Source organism: Pleurodeles waltl, chromosome 6 (assembly GCF_031143425.1).
Source record: "Pleurodeles waltl isolate 20211129_DDA chromosome 6, aPleWal1.hap1.20221129, whole genome shotgun sequence".
NCBI lineage: Eukaryota > Metazoa > Chordata > Amphibia > Caudata > Salamandridae > Pleurodeles > Pleurodeles waltl.
The window spans coordinates 713,444,423-713,461,172 of NC_090445.1; the positions used below are offsets into that span (position 1 = coordinate 713,444,423).

General features: G+C 43.4%; 2 non-coding genes across 2 annotated transcripts; both read right to left on the bottom strand.

The window, feature by feature from the left end:
• Positions 1-9,774: 9,774 nt before the first annotated feature.
• On the bottom strand, positions 9,775-9,847 carry TRNAR-CCG (transfer RNA arginine (anticodon CCG)). The gene has a single exon. It is a non-coding gene; the product is annotated as a tRNA-Arg (tRNA).
• A 4,342-nt stretch (positions 9,848-14,189) lies between these two features.
• TRNAR-CCG (transfer RNA arginine (anticodon CCG)) lies at positions 14,190-14,262 on the bottom strand. Its single transcript has one exon. It is a non-coding gene; the product is annotated as a tRNA-Arg (tRNA).
• Between the last annotated feature and the right edge of the window lie 2,488 nt (positions 14,263-16,750).

The window sequence follows — 16,750 nt, forward strand, 5'->3', positions numbered from 1 at the left end:
CTAACCTTTACCTGGTAAAGGTTGGGTGCTAAGTTACTTAGTGTGTGGGCACCCTGGCACTAGCCAAGGTGCCCCCACATTGTTCAGGGCCAATTCCCCGGACTTTGTGAGTGCGGGGACACCATTACACGCGTGCACTACATATAGGTCACTACCTATATGTAGCTTCACAATGGTAACTCCGAATATGGCCATGTAACATGTCTATGATCATGGAATTGCCCCCTCTATACCATCCTGGCATAGTTGGCACAATCCCATGATCCCAGTGGTCTGTAGCACAGACCCTGGTACTGCCAAACTGCCTTTCCCGGGGTTTCACTGCAGCTGCTGCTGCTGCCAACCCCTCAGACAGGCATCTGCCCTCCTGGGGTCCAGCCAGGCCTGGACCAGGATGGCAGAACAAAGGACTTCCTCTGAGAGAGGGTGTTACACCCTCTCCCTTTGGAAAATGGTGTGAAGGCAGGGGAGGAGTAGCCTCCCCCAGCCTCTGGAAATGCTTTCATGGGCACACATGGTGCCCATTTCTGCATAAGCCAGTCTACACCGGTTCAGGGACCCCTTAGCCCTGCTCTGGCGCGAAACTGGACAAAGGAAAGGGGAGTGACCACTCTCCTGACCTACACCTCCCCTGGGAGGTGTCCAGAGCTCCTCCAGTGTGCTCCAGACCTCTAGACCTCTGCCATCTTGAAAACAGAGGTGCTGCTGGCACACTGGACTGCTCTGAGTGGCCAGTGCCATCAGGTGACGTCAGAGACTCCTGCTGATAGGCTCCTTCAGGTGTTGCTAGCCTATCCTCTCTCCTAGGTAGCCAAACCCTCTTTTCTGGCTATTTAGGGTCTCTGTCTCTTGGGATTCCTTAGATAACGAATGCAAGAGCTCATCCGAGTTCCTCTGCATCTCTCTCTTCACCTTTTGCCAAGGAATCGACTGCTGACCGCGCTGGAAGCCTGCAAAACTGCAACATAGTAGCAAAGATGACTACTGCAACTCTGTAACGCTGATCCTGCCGCCTTCTCGACTGTTTTCCTGGTGGTGCATGCTGTGGGGGTAGTCTACCTCCTCTCTGCACTAGAAGCTCCGAAGAAATCTCCCGTGGGTCGACGGAATCGTCCCCCTGCAACCGCAGGCACCAAAGAACTGCATCACCGGTACCTTGGGTCTCCTCTCAGCACGACGAGCGAGGTCCCTTGAATCCAGCAACTCTGTCCAAGTGACTCCCACAGTCCAGTGACTCTTCAGTCCAAGTTTGGTGGAGGTAAGTCCTTGCCTCCCCACGCCAGACTGCATTGCTGGGAACTGCGACTTTTGCAGCTACTCCGGCCTCCGTGCACTTCCGGCGGAAATCCTTTGTGCACAGTCCAGCCTGGGTCCACGGCACTCTAACATGCATTGCACGACCTCCTAAGTTGTTCTCCGGCGACGTGGGACTCCTTTGTGCGACTTCGGGTGAGCACCGTTTCACGCATCCTCGTAGTGCCTGTTTTGGGCACTTCTGCGGGTGCTGCCTGCTGCTGAGAGGGCTCCTTGTCTTGCTCGACGCCTCCTCTGTCCCCTGACGCAATTGGCGACATCCTGGTCCCTCCTGGGCCACAGCAGCATCCAAAAACCCTAACCGCACGATTTGCAGCTAGCAAGGCTTGTTGGCGGTCTTTCGGCGGGAAAACACTTCTGCACGACTCTCCACGGCGTGAGGGATCCGTCCTCCAAAGGGGAAGTCTCTAGCCCTTGTTGTTCTTGCAGAAACCTATGCTTCTACTGCCCAGTAGCAGCATCTTTGCACCCACAGCTGGCATTTCCTGGGCATCTGCCCATCTCCGACTTGCTTGTGACTTTTGGACTTGGCCCCCTTGTTCCACAGGTACCCTCGACTGGAAATCCATCGTTGTTGCATTGTTGGTTTGTGTCTTTCCTGCAGAATTCCCCTATCACGACTTCTATGTCCTTTGGGGAACTTTAGTACACTTTGCACTCACTTTTCAGGGTCTTGGGGTGGGCTATTTTTCTAACCCTTACTATTTTCTAATAGCCCCAGCGACCCTCTACAAGGTCACATAGGTTTGGGGTCCATTCGTGGTTCGCATTCCACTTTTGGAGTAAATGGTTTGTGTTGCCTCTATCCCTATGTGTCTCCATTGCATCCTATTGTAACTATACATTGTTTGCACTGTTTTCTAATACTATTACTGCATATTTTGGTATTGTGTACATATATCTTGTGTATATTTGCTATCCTCATACTGAGGGTACTCACTGAGATACATTTGGCATATTGTCGTAAAAATAAAGTACCTTTATTTTTAGTATATCTGTGTATTGTGTTTACTTATGATATTGTGCATATGACACTAAGTGGTACTGTAGAAGCTACACTTGTCTCCTAGTTCAGCCTAAGCTGCTCTGCTAAGCTACCATTATCTATCAGCCTATGCTGCTAGACACCCTATACACTAATAAGGGATAACTGGGCCTGGTGCAAGGTGCAAGTACCCCTAGGTAATCACTACAAGCCAGTCCAGCCTCCTACAGCAACAGAAACATTTCTGGAGACAATGCAGGACAAGTCTTAGAAGATACCCTGTACTGCTGGAGGACTTTCAGAGGAAGATGATATTCAGGGATGACAAAAAGGAGGGTAAGCTAAACAATATTCAGGTACCTGCAGCTCACCTCCAGAAGGATAGAGGTGACTCATATGTCAGATTGCCTTGTATCTTTCTGGAGACAATTACATGAACTTCGTATTTATGTAAATCTGGACTCCATCATAAGCTCAATATGAAAAATTCTTAAATAAGATGAGCCCAATTGACCGAGGTGTGACTTAAACCCACAATTGAAAGTTCTGGAAGCTGATCCTTTATCCATTAGGCCACTGGGTCATGAGATGAAAACATGCTGGTGGGAGAAAAATAGTCTCTGAAGAAAGCAACTATTTTGACATAGACTGCCGAGACCCTTAAGAAACTCAAAAGTATGTGTGAACTGCACAATGACCACATCCAAAGTTTCAATATGCCAATTGGGCAGTCTTCAAACAAGGCAGGAGTCAGAAGCCTGCAACAGAGATAAAATGAAATAGGAAACCACTTTAGGTCCTTGCATCAACTTTATTGCTTCTAGGTTAGAGGGTGTAGAGCACGGTGTCTGCCCTGCCACCTGAATAATAAGCCATGGGGAAACTAACATGGAAATGATAGATAGTCTTAGTAGAATGCAGGAGGTGGCAATGAGATTCACACATTTTAAACCATGTGTGATTTCATGATGCCCTGTTCTTTTTTAAATATACCATTATAATGTTGAAAGGTGTTCACTTACCAGGGTGGAATATACCACCAGTAAACACTCAATATTAAGGGTCACGCAAAATAACTTTCTCTTTAAGAGTTAGGACGGTGATATTTGAACATACAGGTGGCAGATTTTTGCAGGGACGGTTGTGACCTCTGAACTCAGTGAAGCAGTCTGGATAAGGGGGCATGGTGATCTCTCTATTGGAGAGTAGAATCTCTCTGAATAAAGGATGTAAAGCAAAAGGGCAGTCATCTCTCTGATTACTGGATGGGGCCCCTGTATTCAAGGGAGGTCATCTCATTGATGGCTGAATGGAGCCATTGGATTCAAGGGAATTCAACTCTCTGATGACTGGACGGGGCCTCTAGATTCAGGGGACGTCAGCTCTCTGATGACTGGATGGGTCCTCTGGATTCAAGGGAAGTCAGCTGTCTGACGACTGGATGCTGCCCTCTGGATTGTTCTGATGCAGCTTTCCTGCCAAGCAGAGTTGTGTGATATTGTATCTCTTTTCCTATGCAGAATTTATTAAATTTCATGAAGATTCTTTGACATTACACAAAATAACAATGTCAGAGGGAAATGTAGTTTGCCTGCATCTTGTGTGACATTTCTTTAGCAGGCCGACTCCTCTCGTGAAAACAACTTTCCTAGACCAGCAGTAGCAGAGCATATCTTTTGGCGAAACATTTTCTTCGTGAACTACTCTCCCTCAGATATTGTGAGACTTCTTCTGCAAACTGCATCATCGCTTAAAAATATTAAACTTAACTGACTCAGGTGAAATTTCAAGAAGACTATAGAATAATGCAAAATTATAGAATTTTAGAGGCATAATTAAAATTTTGCCCAGGTCCAATGGCAGAGGCTCGTAGAATTTCCATGAACTGATTTGTCGAAGGTTCCCAGATGAATCTAGAGACTGGGCGCAGCTCATTCAGGAGGTTTATGAGAGCAATAATGTACCTGACCAGTGTCCTTATAAAAAATTATGTAGATCAATTATCTGCTACCCTCCTTTGCCTTACAGAATTGCACTGGGATATCCCTATGTATTTGCACAGCCAATGCTGAAGATTCTACTGCTGGGCATTAATGATTTAATTTGCTGACATTTTAATGAGTAAATAAGATAATTATTTTTTAAATATTTTGCACAGGCATTCTCTCCAGCCAAGTGTTGTAGACTTGTGGAGAGAGCACAGTGAACACTCAAATTTCTGGACAGAAAAAATTCACCCTTGATGGGATGCCAAAATATAACGGAGGTGATTATTTGGAGAGAATATGATGGCTTCTGAATCTTTAGGACGCTCCCTATGCAGAGTGGATGGGTTACCACTGAATATAACGAGGTTATCCGCAGGCATGTCGGCACCTTTTGAATGCATGGAAGCAAGCTTTCTGAATGGAGAAGTAAAATGGTTAAGGTGAAGAAGTTCACCATCTAACAACAGAACAGTGTCTTCTGCTGTGCTATGTCTGCTCTTTTGCTTGAAAAGATCACATATTTATTATCTGCTGAGGAGACAAACACACAGTCCTGAGCTCAAGTATGTTCCCACCCACAGCCTCCAACATATATCATTTTCTGTAACTATGAAAAGCAGTTCTACTGAGAAAGTCTCAATGCAGCTACAGGCACAAGGGGCTTCGCAAAGAGGACTGAGCAGTATAAAGACCACATGCAGTTTTCAGAGACCTTGGAACCTTCATAACAATCTGGAGGTTTAATGTCCACTATCATTATAGTAGGCTCTCATATGCTTCTGGAGATACTTTAACACAGTTCTAGAAGGACACTCCATAGCGTGGAGGCAATCTTTGAGGTCAAAACTTTTCATTGATGGGGAGGAGCAGGGCAACACTTAGGCTATGGGAACACCTGAAGCTCTTTGGCACTGCCTAAATTAGCCAAAAGGATAAAGATAATTCAAATAACAGTCTGCATAGATCCTTTTTGGAGAAAAATTAGATAATCTTCCTAGTTATACTGTATAACATATGCAGTATAACTGTCATTAGAACACAATAGAAAACTAGACCTTTACAATGATCCATGCGACCCAGGTGAGACTTGAACCCACAATCCCCAGTTCAGGAGGCTGATGCCTTGTCCATTAGGCCACTGGGCCAGGAAAGCAGTTGTCTTTGTTATGCAGGAATGAGGTATGCAAAGACTGTTGGTGCCCATTCTCCTAAAATGTGGGAAAGTTGAAGAAGATGCAATGGGGAACATGGAGCACTCGTTTACCACATGGAAAGAGTCAAGAAGTCATGAAAGATAAAGGGCAATATGGATAACGCTCCAGCCCCTGCAACTAAGGGGTCTGTCCCCTGCAGTTGAGACCTGTGAAAATTCTAAAACACACACCATCACAGCAATATATTCCTCTACAGATGTGAGAGTGATAAGGAGATGACAAGTCCTACAGTCTTAATGATGAGCCACAGGACTTCTTACACTGAAATGTAAGATAATTTGCAAGACTACAATGGGCAGCATCTAGAATCCCAAAGTAGCTGTCATTTCATGACTCCATATGTTTTGTCTTAATTCACCTTCTAACCATCAAAATAGAACTACATGTACCCCGAGTGCACTGTCACGCCAGTAAAGTGCATGTGAAAGTGTCACATGGGAGAAATCTCTCCTCAGAGAGGTGACCATGGTGACCATGGAACAAATGGATGGGGGCTCTCTTAATGACAAACTGGGATCTCTGAGCGGACAGAAGGAATCTGTCTGAAGGGAGGATGGTGAGCTCTGTATTCAAGCATCGCACCTCTCTAAAAGAAGGGTGATGAACTCAAAATTCAGGATTAGAAGCTTTCTGAAAGTTGGATGATGGCCTCCTCCCTTCAATGGCAAACTGATGGAAGGAAGTGTCCTGTGACCTTACTGAAGGTAGCTCTATAGAGACCATGGTGACCTTAGAAAGAGTTCTATGAAGGCATGCTGCTGACCTCTGACCTAATGGAAGACAGCTATCTGGATAGTTGATAATAGCTTCCTAGACTCATTAATAGTAGCTCTCTGAGTAGAGGATGGTGATCTGTGAATAAAATGGATGAGGTTTCCGGGAAGAAAGCCTATGAAATCTCAAGTCAAGGAATGCAAGTGCCAGGAGAGAGTAGAGTAATCTCTCAACTTACAGTAAGCAGCCTTATGAAGAGAAAAGGTTTACACCTCTGCTCAAGGAAAGCTGCTGAGTCTGAGGGAGGGGGCTCTACAGAAAGATGCTTTTGAAATGTCAACTTAAAGGAAGAACTCTCAGGGCAGTGTATAGTTTCCCTGATCTTATTCCAATTTTTGGCGGAGATGCCAATGGATTCTGATTGGAAGTGTCCTTTACCTAGCAAGAGGGTGATTAATTCTGCTCCTGTAATGTGTTCCCTTTTGCTATGACAGATCACATATTTGTGATCTGATGATGAGAGTCTTGTAATTTCCCTTGCACTGGAGATTGCCAGTTTGTCCCTCACTCTACTCATGATGGCGGGTGATACCCAACAGCAACAGGGTCTGAAAAGAAAGGAAGACCATCTTAGGGGCCAAAGGGGTTATCAGCAGACCTTGCAGACTGTTTAACAAGACACAGGCTTTATCTTTATTCTCTTTCATTGGACAGTTCTTTGTGAGTTGGCAACAGAAACATTTCTGGAGACAATGCAGGACAACTCTTAGAAGATACCCTGTACTGCTGGAGGACTTTCAGAGGAAGATGATATTCAGGGATGACAAAAAGGAGGGTAAGCTAAACAATATTCAGGTACCTGCAGCTCACCTCCAGAAGGATAGAGGTGACTCATATGTCAGATTGCCTTGTATCTTTCTGGAGACAATTACATGAACTTCGTATTTATGTAAATCTGGACTCCATCATAAGCTCAATATGAAAAATTCCTAAATAAGATGAGCCCAATTGACCGAGGTGTGACTTAAACCCACAATTGAAAGTTCTGGAAGCTGATCCTTTATCCATTAGGCCACTGGGTCATGAGATGAAAACATGCTGGTGGGAGAAAAATAGTCTCTGAAGAAAGCAACTATTTTGACATAGACTGCCGAGACCCTTAAGAAACTCAAAAGTATGTGTGAACTGCACAATGACCACATCCAAAGTTTCAATATGCCAATTGGGCAGTCTTCAAACAAGGCAGGAGTCAGAAGCCTGCAACAGAGATAAAATGAAATAGGAAACCACTTTAGGTCCTTGCATCAACTTTATTGCTTCTAGGTTAGAGGGTGTAGAGCACGGTGTCTGCCCTGCCACCTGAATAATAAGCCATGGGGAAACTAACATGGAAATGATAGATAGTCTTAGTAGAATGCAGGAGGTGGCAATGAGATTCACACATTTTAAACCATGTGTGATTTCATGATGCCCTGTTCTTTTTTAAATATACCATTATAATGTTGAAAGGTGTTCACTTACCAGGGTGGAATATACCACCAGTAAACACTCAATATTAAGGGTCACGCAAAATAACTTTCTCTTTAAGAGTTAGGACGGTGATATTTGAACATACAGGTGGCAGATTTTTGCAGGGACGGTTGTGACCTCTGAACTCAGTGAAGCAGTCTGGATAAGGGGGCATGGTGATCTCTCTATTGGAGAGTAGAATCTCTCTGAATAAAGGATGTAAAGCAAAAGGGCAGTCATCTCTCTGATTACTGGTTGGGGCCCCTGTATTCAAGGGAGGTCATCTCATTGATGGCTGAATGGAGCCATTGGATTCAAGGGAATTCAGCTCTCTGATGACTGGACGGGGCCTCTAGATTCAGGGGACGTCAGCTCTCTGATGACTGGATGGGGCCTCTGGATTCTAGGGAAGTCAGCTGTCTGACGACTGGATGCTGCCCTCTGGATTGTTCTGATGCAGCTTTCCTGCCAAGCAGAGTTGTGTGATATTGTATCTCTTTTCCTATGCAGAATTTATTAAATTTCATGAAGATTCTTTGACATTACACAAAATAACAATGTCAGAGGGAAATGTAGTTTGCCTGCATCTTGTGTGACATTTCTTTAGCAGGCCCACTCCTCTCGTGAAAACAACTTTCCTAGACCAGCAGTAGCAGAGCATATCTTTTGGCGAAACATTTTCTTCGTAAACTACTCTCCCTCAGATAGTGTGAGACTTCTTCTGCAAACTGCATCATCGTTTAAAAATGTTAAACTTAACTGACTCAGGTGAAATTTCAAGAAGACTATAGAATATCGCAAAATTATAGAATTTTAGAGGCATAATTAAAATTTTGCCCAGGTCCAGTGGCAGAGTCTCGTGGAATTTCCATGAACTGATTTGTCGAAGGTTCCCAGATGAATCTAGAGACTGGGCGCAGCTCATTCAGGAGGTTTATGAGAGCAATAATGTACCTGACCAGCGTCCTTATAAAAAATGATGTAGATCAATTATCTGCTACCCTCCTTTGATTACAGAATTGCACTGGGATATCCCTATGTATTTGCACAGCCAATGCTGAAGATTCTACTGCTGGGCATTAATGATTTAATTTGCTGACATTTTAATGAGTAAATAAGATCATTATTTTTTAAATATTTTGCACAGGCATTCTCTCCAGCCAAGTGCTGTAGACTTGTGGAGAGAGCACAGTGAACAACTCAAATTTCTGGACAGAAGAAATTCACCCTTGATGGGATGCCAAAATATAAGGGAGGTGATTATTTGGAGAGAATGTGATGGCTTCTGAATCTTTAGGAAGCTCCCTATGCCGAGTGGATGGGTTACCACTGAATATAACGAAGTTATCCGCAGACATGTCGGCACCTTTTGAATGCATGGAAGCAAGCTTTCTGAATGGAGAAGTAAAATGGTTAAGGTGAAGAAGTTCACCATCTAACAACAGAACAGTGTCTTCTGCTGTGCTATGTCTGCTCTTTTGCTTGAAAAGATCACATATTTATTATCTGCTGAGGAGACAAACACATAGTTCTGAGCTCACAAATCTTCCCACCCACAGCCATTAACATATTTCATTTTCTGTAACTATGAAAAGCAGTTCTACTGAGTAAGTCTCAATGCAGCTACAGGCACAAGGGGCCTCGCAAAGAGGACTGAGCAGTATAAGGACCACATGCAGTTTTCAGAGACCTTGGAACCTTCATAACAATCTGGAGGTTTAATGTCCACTATCATTATAGTAGGCTCTCATATGCTTCTGGAGATACTTTAACACAGTTCTTGAAGGAGACTCCATAGCGTGGAGGCAATCTTTGAGGTCAAAACTTTTCATTGATGGGGAGGAGCAGGGCAACACTTAGGCTATGGGAACACCTGAAGCTCTTTGGCACTGCCTAAATTAGCCAAAAGGATGAAGATAATTCAAATAACAGTCTGCATAGATCCTTTTTGGAGAAAAATTAGATAATCTTCCTAGTTATACTGTATAACATATGCAGTATAACTGTCATTAGAACACAATAGAAAACTAGACCTTTACAATGATCCATGCGACCCAGGTGGGACTTGAACCCACAATGCCCAGCTCCGGAGGCTGATGCCTTGTCCATTAGGCCACTGGGCCAGGTAAGCAGTGCTCTCTGTTATGCAGGAATGAGGTATGCAAAGACTGCTGGTGCCCATTCTCCTAAAATGTGGGAAAGTTGAAGAAGATGCAATGGGGAACATGGAGCACTCGTTCACCACATGGAAAGAGTCAAGAAGTCATGAAAGATAAAGGGCAATATGGATAACGCTCCAGCCCCTGCAACTAAGGGGTCAGTCCCCTGCAGTTGAGACCTGTGAAAATTCTAAAACACACACCATCACAGCAATATATTCCTCTACAGATGTGAGAGTGATAAGGAGATGACAAGTCCTACAGTCTTAATGATGAGCCACAGGACTTCTTACATTGAAATGTAAGATAATTTGCAAGACTACAATGGGCAGCATCTAGAATCCCAAAGTAGCTGTCATTTCATGACTCCATATGTTTTGTCTTAATTCACCTTCTAACCATCAAAATAGAACTACATGTACCCCGAGTGCACTGTCACGCCTGTAAAGTGCATGTGAAAGTGTCACATGGGAGAAATCTCTCCTCAGAGAGGTGACCATGGTGACCATGGAACAAATGGATGGGGGCTCTCTTAATGACAAACTGGGATCTCTGAGCGGACAGAAGGAATCTGTCTGACGGGAGGATGGTGAGCTCTGTATTCAAGCATCGCACCTCTCTAAAAGAAGGGTGATGAACTCAAAATTCAGGATCAGAAGCTTTCTGAAAGTTGGATGATGGCCTCCTCCCTTCAATGGCAAACTGATGGAAGGAAGTGTCCTGTGACCTTACTGAAGGTAGCTCTATAGAGACCATGGTGACCTTAGAAAGAGTTCTATGAAGGCATGCTGCTGACCTCTGACCTAATGGAAGACAGCTATCTGGAGAGTTGATAATAGCTTCCTAGACTCATTAATAGTAGCTCTCTGAGTAGAGGATGGTGATCTGTGAATAAAATGGATGAGGTTTCCGGGAAGAAAGCATATGAAATCTCAAGTCAAGGAATGCAAGTTTCAGGAGAGAGTAGAGTAATCTCTCAACTTACAGTAAGCAGCCTTATGAAGAGAAAAGGTTTACACCTCTGCTCAAGGAAAGCTGCTGAGTCTGAGGGAGGGGTCTCTACAGAAAGATGCTTTTGAAATGTCAACTTAAAGGAAGAACTCTCAGGGCAGTGTATAGTTTCCCTGATCTTATTCCAATCTTTGGCGGAGATGCCAATGGATTCTGATTGGAAGTGTCCTTTACCTAGCAAGAGGATGATTAATTCTGCTCCTGTAATGTGTTCCCTTTTGCTATGACAGATCACATATTTGTGATCTGATGATGAGAGTCTTGTAATTTCCCTTGCACTGGAGATTGCCAGTTTGTCCCTCACTCTACTCATGATGGCGGGTGATACCCAACAGCAACAGGGTCTGAAAAGAAAGGAAGACCATCTTAGGGGCCAAAGGGGTTATCAGCAGACCTTGCAGACTGTTTAACAAGACACAGGCTTTATCTTTATTCTCTTTCATTGGACACTTCTTTGTGAGTTGGCAACAGAAACATTTCTGGAGACAATGCAGGACAACTCTTAGAAGATACCCTGTACTGCTGGAGGACTTTAAGAGGAAGATGATATTCAGGGATGACAAACAGGAGGGTAAGCTAAACAATATTCAGGTACCTGCAGCTCACCTCCAGAAGGATAGAGGTGACTCATATGTCAGATTCCCTTGTATCTTTCTGGAGACAATTGCATGAACTTCGTATTTATGTAAATCTGGACTCCATCATAAGCTCAATATGACAAATTCCTAAATAAGATGAGCCCAATTGACCGAGGTGGGACTTAAACCCACAATTGATAGTTCGGGAGGCTGATCCTTTATCCATTAGGCCACTGGGTCATGAGATTAAAATATGCTGGTGGGAGAAAAATAGTCTCTGAAGAAAGCAACTATTTTGACATAGACTGCCGAGACCCTTAAGAAACTCAAAAGTATGTGTGAACTGCACAATGACCACATCCAAAGTTTCAATATGCCAATTGGGCAGTCTTCAAACAAGACAGGAGTCAGAAGCCTGCAACAGAGATAAAATGAAATAGGAAAACACTTTAGGTCCTTGCATCAACTTTATTGCTTCTAGGTTAGAGGGTGTAGAGCACGGTGTTTGCCCTGCCACCTGAATAATAGGCCATGGGGAAACTAACATGGAAATTATAGATAGTCTTAGTAGAATGCAGGAGGTGGCAATGAGATTCACACATTTTAAACCATGTGTGATTTCATGATGCCCTGTTCTTTTTTAAATTTATCTTTATAATGTTGAAAGGTGTTCACTTACCATGGTGGAATATACCACCAGTAAACACTCAATATTAAGGGTCAAGCTAAATAACTTTCTCTTTAAGAGTTAGGACGATGACATTTGAACATACGGGTGGCATATTTTTGCAGGGACGGTTGTGACCTCTGAGCTCAGTGAAGCATTCTGGATAAGGGGGCATGGTGACCTCTCTATTGGAGAGTAGAATCTCTCTGAATAAAGGATGTGAAGCAAAAGGGCAGTCATCTCTCTGATTACTGGATGGGGCCCCTGTATTCAAGGGAAGTCATCTCTTTGATGGCTGAATGGAGAAATTGGATTCAAGGGAATTCAGCTCTCTGATGACTGGACGGGGCCTCTAGATTCAGGGGACGTCAGCTCTCTGATGACTGGATGGGGCCTCTGGATTCTAGGGAAGTCAGCTGTCTGACGACTGGATGCTGCCCTCTGGATTGTTCTGATGCAGCTTTCATGCCAAGCAGAGTTGTGCGATATTGTATCTCTTTTCCTATGCAGAATTTATTAAATTTCATGAAGATTCTTTGACATTACACAAAATAACAATGTCAGAGGGAAATGTAGTTTGCCTGCATATTGTGTGACATTTCTTTAGCAGGCTCACTCCTCTCGTGAAAACAACTCTTCTAGACCAGCAGTAGCAGAGCATATCTTTTGGCGAAACATTTTCTTTGTGAACTACTCTCCCTCAGAGATTGTGAGACTTCTTCTGCAAACTGCATCATCGCTTAAAAATGTTAAACTTAACTGACTCAGGTGAAATTTCAAGAAGACTATAGAATAACGCAAAAATATAGAATTTTAGAGGCATAATTCAAATTTTGCCCAGGTCCAGTGGCAGAGGATCATGGAATTTCCATGAACTGATTTGTCGAAGGTTCCCAGATGAATCTAGAGACTGGGCGCAGCTCATTCAGGATGTTTATGAGAGCAATAATGTAACTGACCAGTGTCCTTATAAAAAATTATGTAGATCAATTATCTGCTACCCTCCTTTGCCTTACAGAATTGCACTGGGATATCCCTATGTATTTGCACAGCCAATGCTGAAGATTCTACTGCTGCGCATTAATGATTTAATTTTCTGACATTTTAATGAGTAAATAAGATGATTATTTTTTTAATATTTTGCACAGGCATTCTCTCCAGCCAAGTGCTGTAGATTTGTGGAGAAAACACAGTGAACACTCACATTTCTGGACAGAAGAAATTCGCCTTTGTTGGGATGCCAAAATATAAGGGAGGTGATTATTTGGAGAGAATGTGATGGCTTCTGAATCTTTAGGAAGCTCCCTATGCAGAGTGGATGGGTTACCACTGAATATAACGAGGTTATCCGCAGACATGTCGGCACCTTTTGAATGCATGGAAGCAAGCTTTCTGAATGGAGAAGTAAAATGGTTAAGGTGAAGAAGTTCACCATCTAACAACAGAACTGTATCTTCTGCTGTGCTATGTCTGCTCTTTTGCTTGAAAAGATCACATATTTATTATCTGCTGAGGAGACAAACACATAGTTCTGAGCTCACAAATCTTCCCACCCACAGCCATTAACATATTTCATTTTCTGTAACTATGAAAAGCAGTTCTACTGAGTAAGTCTCAATGCAGCTAGAGGCACAAGGGGCCTCGCAAAGAGGACTGAGCAGTATAAGGACCACATGCAGTTTTCAGAGACCTTGGAACCTTCATAACAATCTGGAGGTTTAATGTCCACTATCATTATAGTAGGCTCTCATATGCTTCTGGAGATACTTTAACACAGTTCTTGAAGGAGACTCCATAGCGTGGAGGCAATCTTTGAGGTCAAACCTTTTCATTGATGGGGAGGAGCAGGGCAACACTTAGGCTATGGGAACACCTGAAGCTCTTTGGCACTGCCTAAATTAGCCAAAAGGATGAAGATAATTCAAATAACAGTCTGCATAGATCCTTTTTGGAGAAAAATTAGATAATCTTCCTAGTTATACTGTATAACATATGCAGTATAACTGTCATTAGAACACAATAGAAAACTAGACCTTTACAATGATCCATGCGACCCAGGTGGGACTTGAACCCACAATACCCAGCTCCGGAGGCTGATGCCTTGTCCATTAGGCCACTGGGCCAGGTAAGCAGTGCTCTCTGTTATGCAGGAATGAGGTATGCAAAGACTGCTGGTGCCCATTCTCCTAAAATGTGGGAAAGTTGAAGAAGATGCAATGGGGAACATGGAGCACTCGTTCACCACATGGAAAGAGTCAAGAAGTCATGAAAGATAAAGGGCAATATGGATAACGCTCCAGCCCCTGCAACTAAGGGGTCAGTCCCCTGCAGTTGAGACCTGTGAAAATTCTAAAACACACACCATCACAGCAATATATTCCTCTACAGATGTGAGAGTGATAAGGAGATGACAAGTCCTACAGTCTTAATGATGAGCCACAGGACTTCTTACATTGAAATGTAAGATAATTTGCAAGACTACAATGGGCAGCATCTAGAATCCCAAAGTAGCTGTCATTTCATGACTCCATATGTTTTGTCTTAATTCACCTTCTAACCATCAAAATAGAACTACATGTACCCCGAGTGCACTGTCACGCCTGTAAAGTGCATGTGAAAGTGTCACATGGGAGAAATCTCTCCTCAGAGAGGTGACCATGGTGACCATGGAACAAATGGATGGGGGCTCTCTTAATGACAAACTGGGATCTCTGAGCGGACAGAAGGAATCTGTCTGACGGGAGGATGGTGAGCTCTGTATTCAAGCATCGCACCTCTCTAAAAGAAGGGTGATGAACTCAAAATTCAGGATCAGAAGCTTTCTGAAAGTTGGATGATGGCCTCCTCCCTTCAATGGCAAACTGATGGAAGGAAGTGTCCTGTGACCTTACTGAAGGTAGCTCTATAGAGACCATGGTGACCTTAGAAAGAGTTCTATGAAGGCATGCTGCTGACCTCTGACCTAATGGAAGACAGCTATCTGGAGAGTTGATAATAGCTTCCTAGACTCATTAATAGTAGCTCTCTGAGTAGAGGATGGTGATCTGTGAATAAAATGGATGAGGTTTCCGGGAAGAAAGCCTATGAAATCTCAAGTCAAGGAATGCAAGTGTCAGGAGAGAGTAGAGTAATCTCTCAACTTACAGTAAGCAGCCTTATGAAGAGAAAAGGTTTACACCTCTGCTCAAGGAAAGCTGCTGAGTCTGAGGGAGGGGTCTCTACAGAAAGATGCTTTTGAAATGTCAACTTAAAGGAAGAACTCTCAGGGCAGTGTATAGTTTCCCTGATCTTATTCCAATTTTTGGCAGAGATGCCAATGGATTCTGATTGGAAGTGTCCTTTACCTAGCAAGAGGATGATTAATTCTGCTCCTGTAATGTGTTCCCTTTTGCTATGACAGATCACATATTTGTGATCTGATGATGAGAGTCTTGTAATTTCCCTTGCACTGGAGATTGCCAGTTTGTCCCTCACTCTACTCATGATGGCGGGTGATACCCAACAGCAACAGGGTCTGAAAAGAAAGGAAGACCATCTTAGGGGCCAAAGGGGTTATCAGCAGACCTTGCAGACTGTTTAACAAGACACAGGCTTTATCTTTATTCTCTTTCATTGGACACTTCTTTGTGAGTTGGCAACAGAAACATTTCTGGAGACAATGCAGGACAACTCTTAGAAGATACCCTGTACTGCTGGAGGACTTTAAGAGGAAGATGATATTCAGGGATGACAAACAGGAGGGTAAGCTAAACAATATTCAGGTACCTGCAGCTCACCTCCAGAAGGATAGAGGTGACTCATATGTCAGATTCCCTTGTATCTTTCTGGAGACAATTGCATGAACTTCGTATTTATGTAAATCTGGACTCCATCATAAGCTCAATATGACAAATTCCTAAATAAGATGAGCCCAATTGACCGAGGTGGGACTTAAACCCACAATTGATAGTTCGGGAGGCTGATCCTTTATCCATTAGGCTACTGGGTCATGAGATTAAAATATGCTGGTGGGAGAAAAATAGTCTCTGAAGAAAGCAACTATTTTGACATAGACTGCCGAGACCCTTAAGAAACTCAAAAGTATGTGTGAACTGCACAATGACCACATCCAAAGATTCAATATGCCAATTGGGCAGTCTTCAAACAAGACAGGAGTCAGAAGCCTGCAACAGAGATAAAATGAAATAGGAAAACACTTTAGGTCCTTGCATCAACTTTATTGCTTCTAGGTTAGAGGGTGTAGAGCACGGTGTTTGCCCTGCCACCTGAATAATAGGCCATGGGGAAACTAACATGGAAATTATAGATAGTCTTAGTAGAATGCAGGAGGTGGCAATGAGATTCACACATTTTAAACCATGTGTGATTTCATGATGCCCTGTTCTTTTTTAAATTTATCTTTATAATGTTGAAAGGTGTTCACTTACCATGGTGGAATATACCACCAGTAAACACTCAATATTAAGGGTCAAGCTAAATAACTTTCTCTTTAAGAGTTAGGACGATGACATTTGAACATACGGGTGGCATATTTTTGCAGGGACGGTTGTGACCTCTGAGCTCAGTGAAGCATTCTGGATAAGGGGGCATGGTGACCTCTCTATTGGAGAG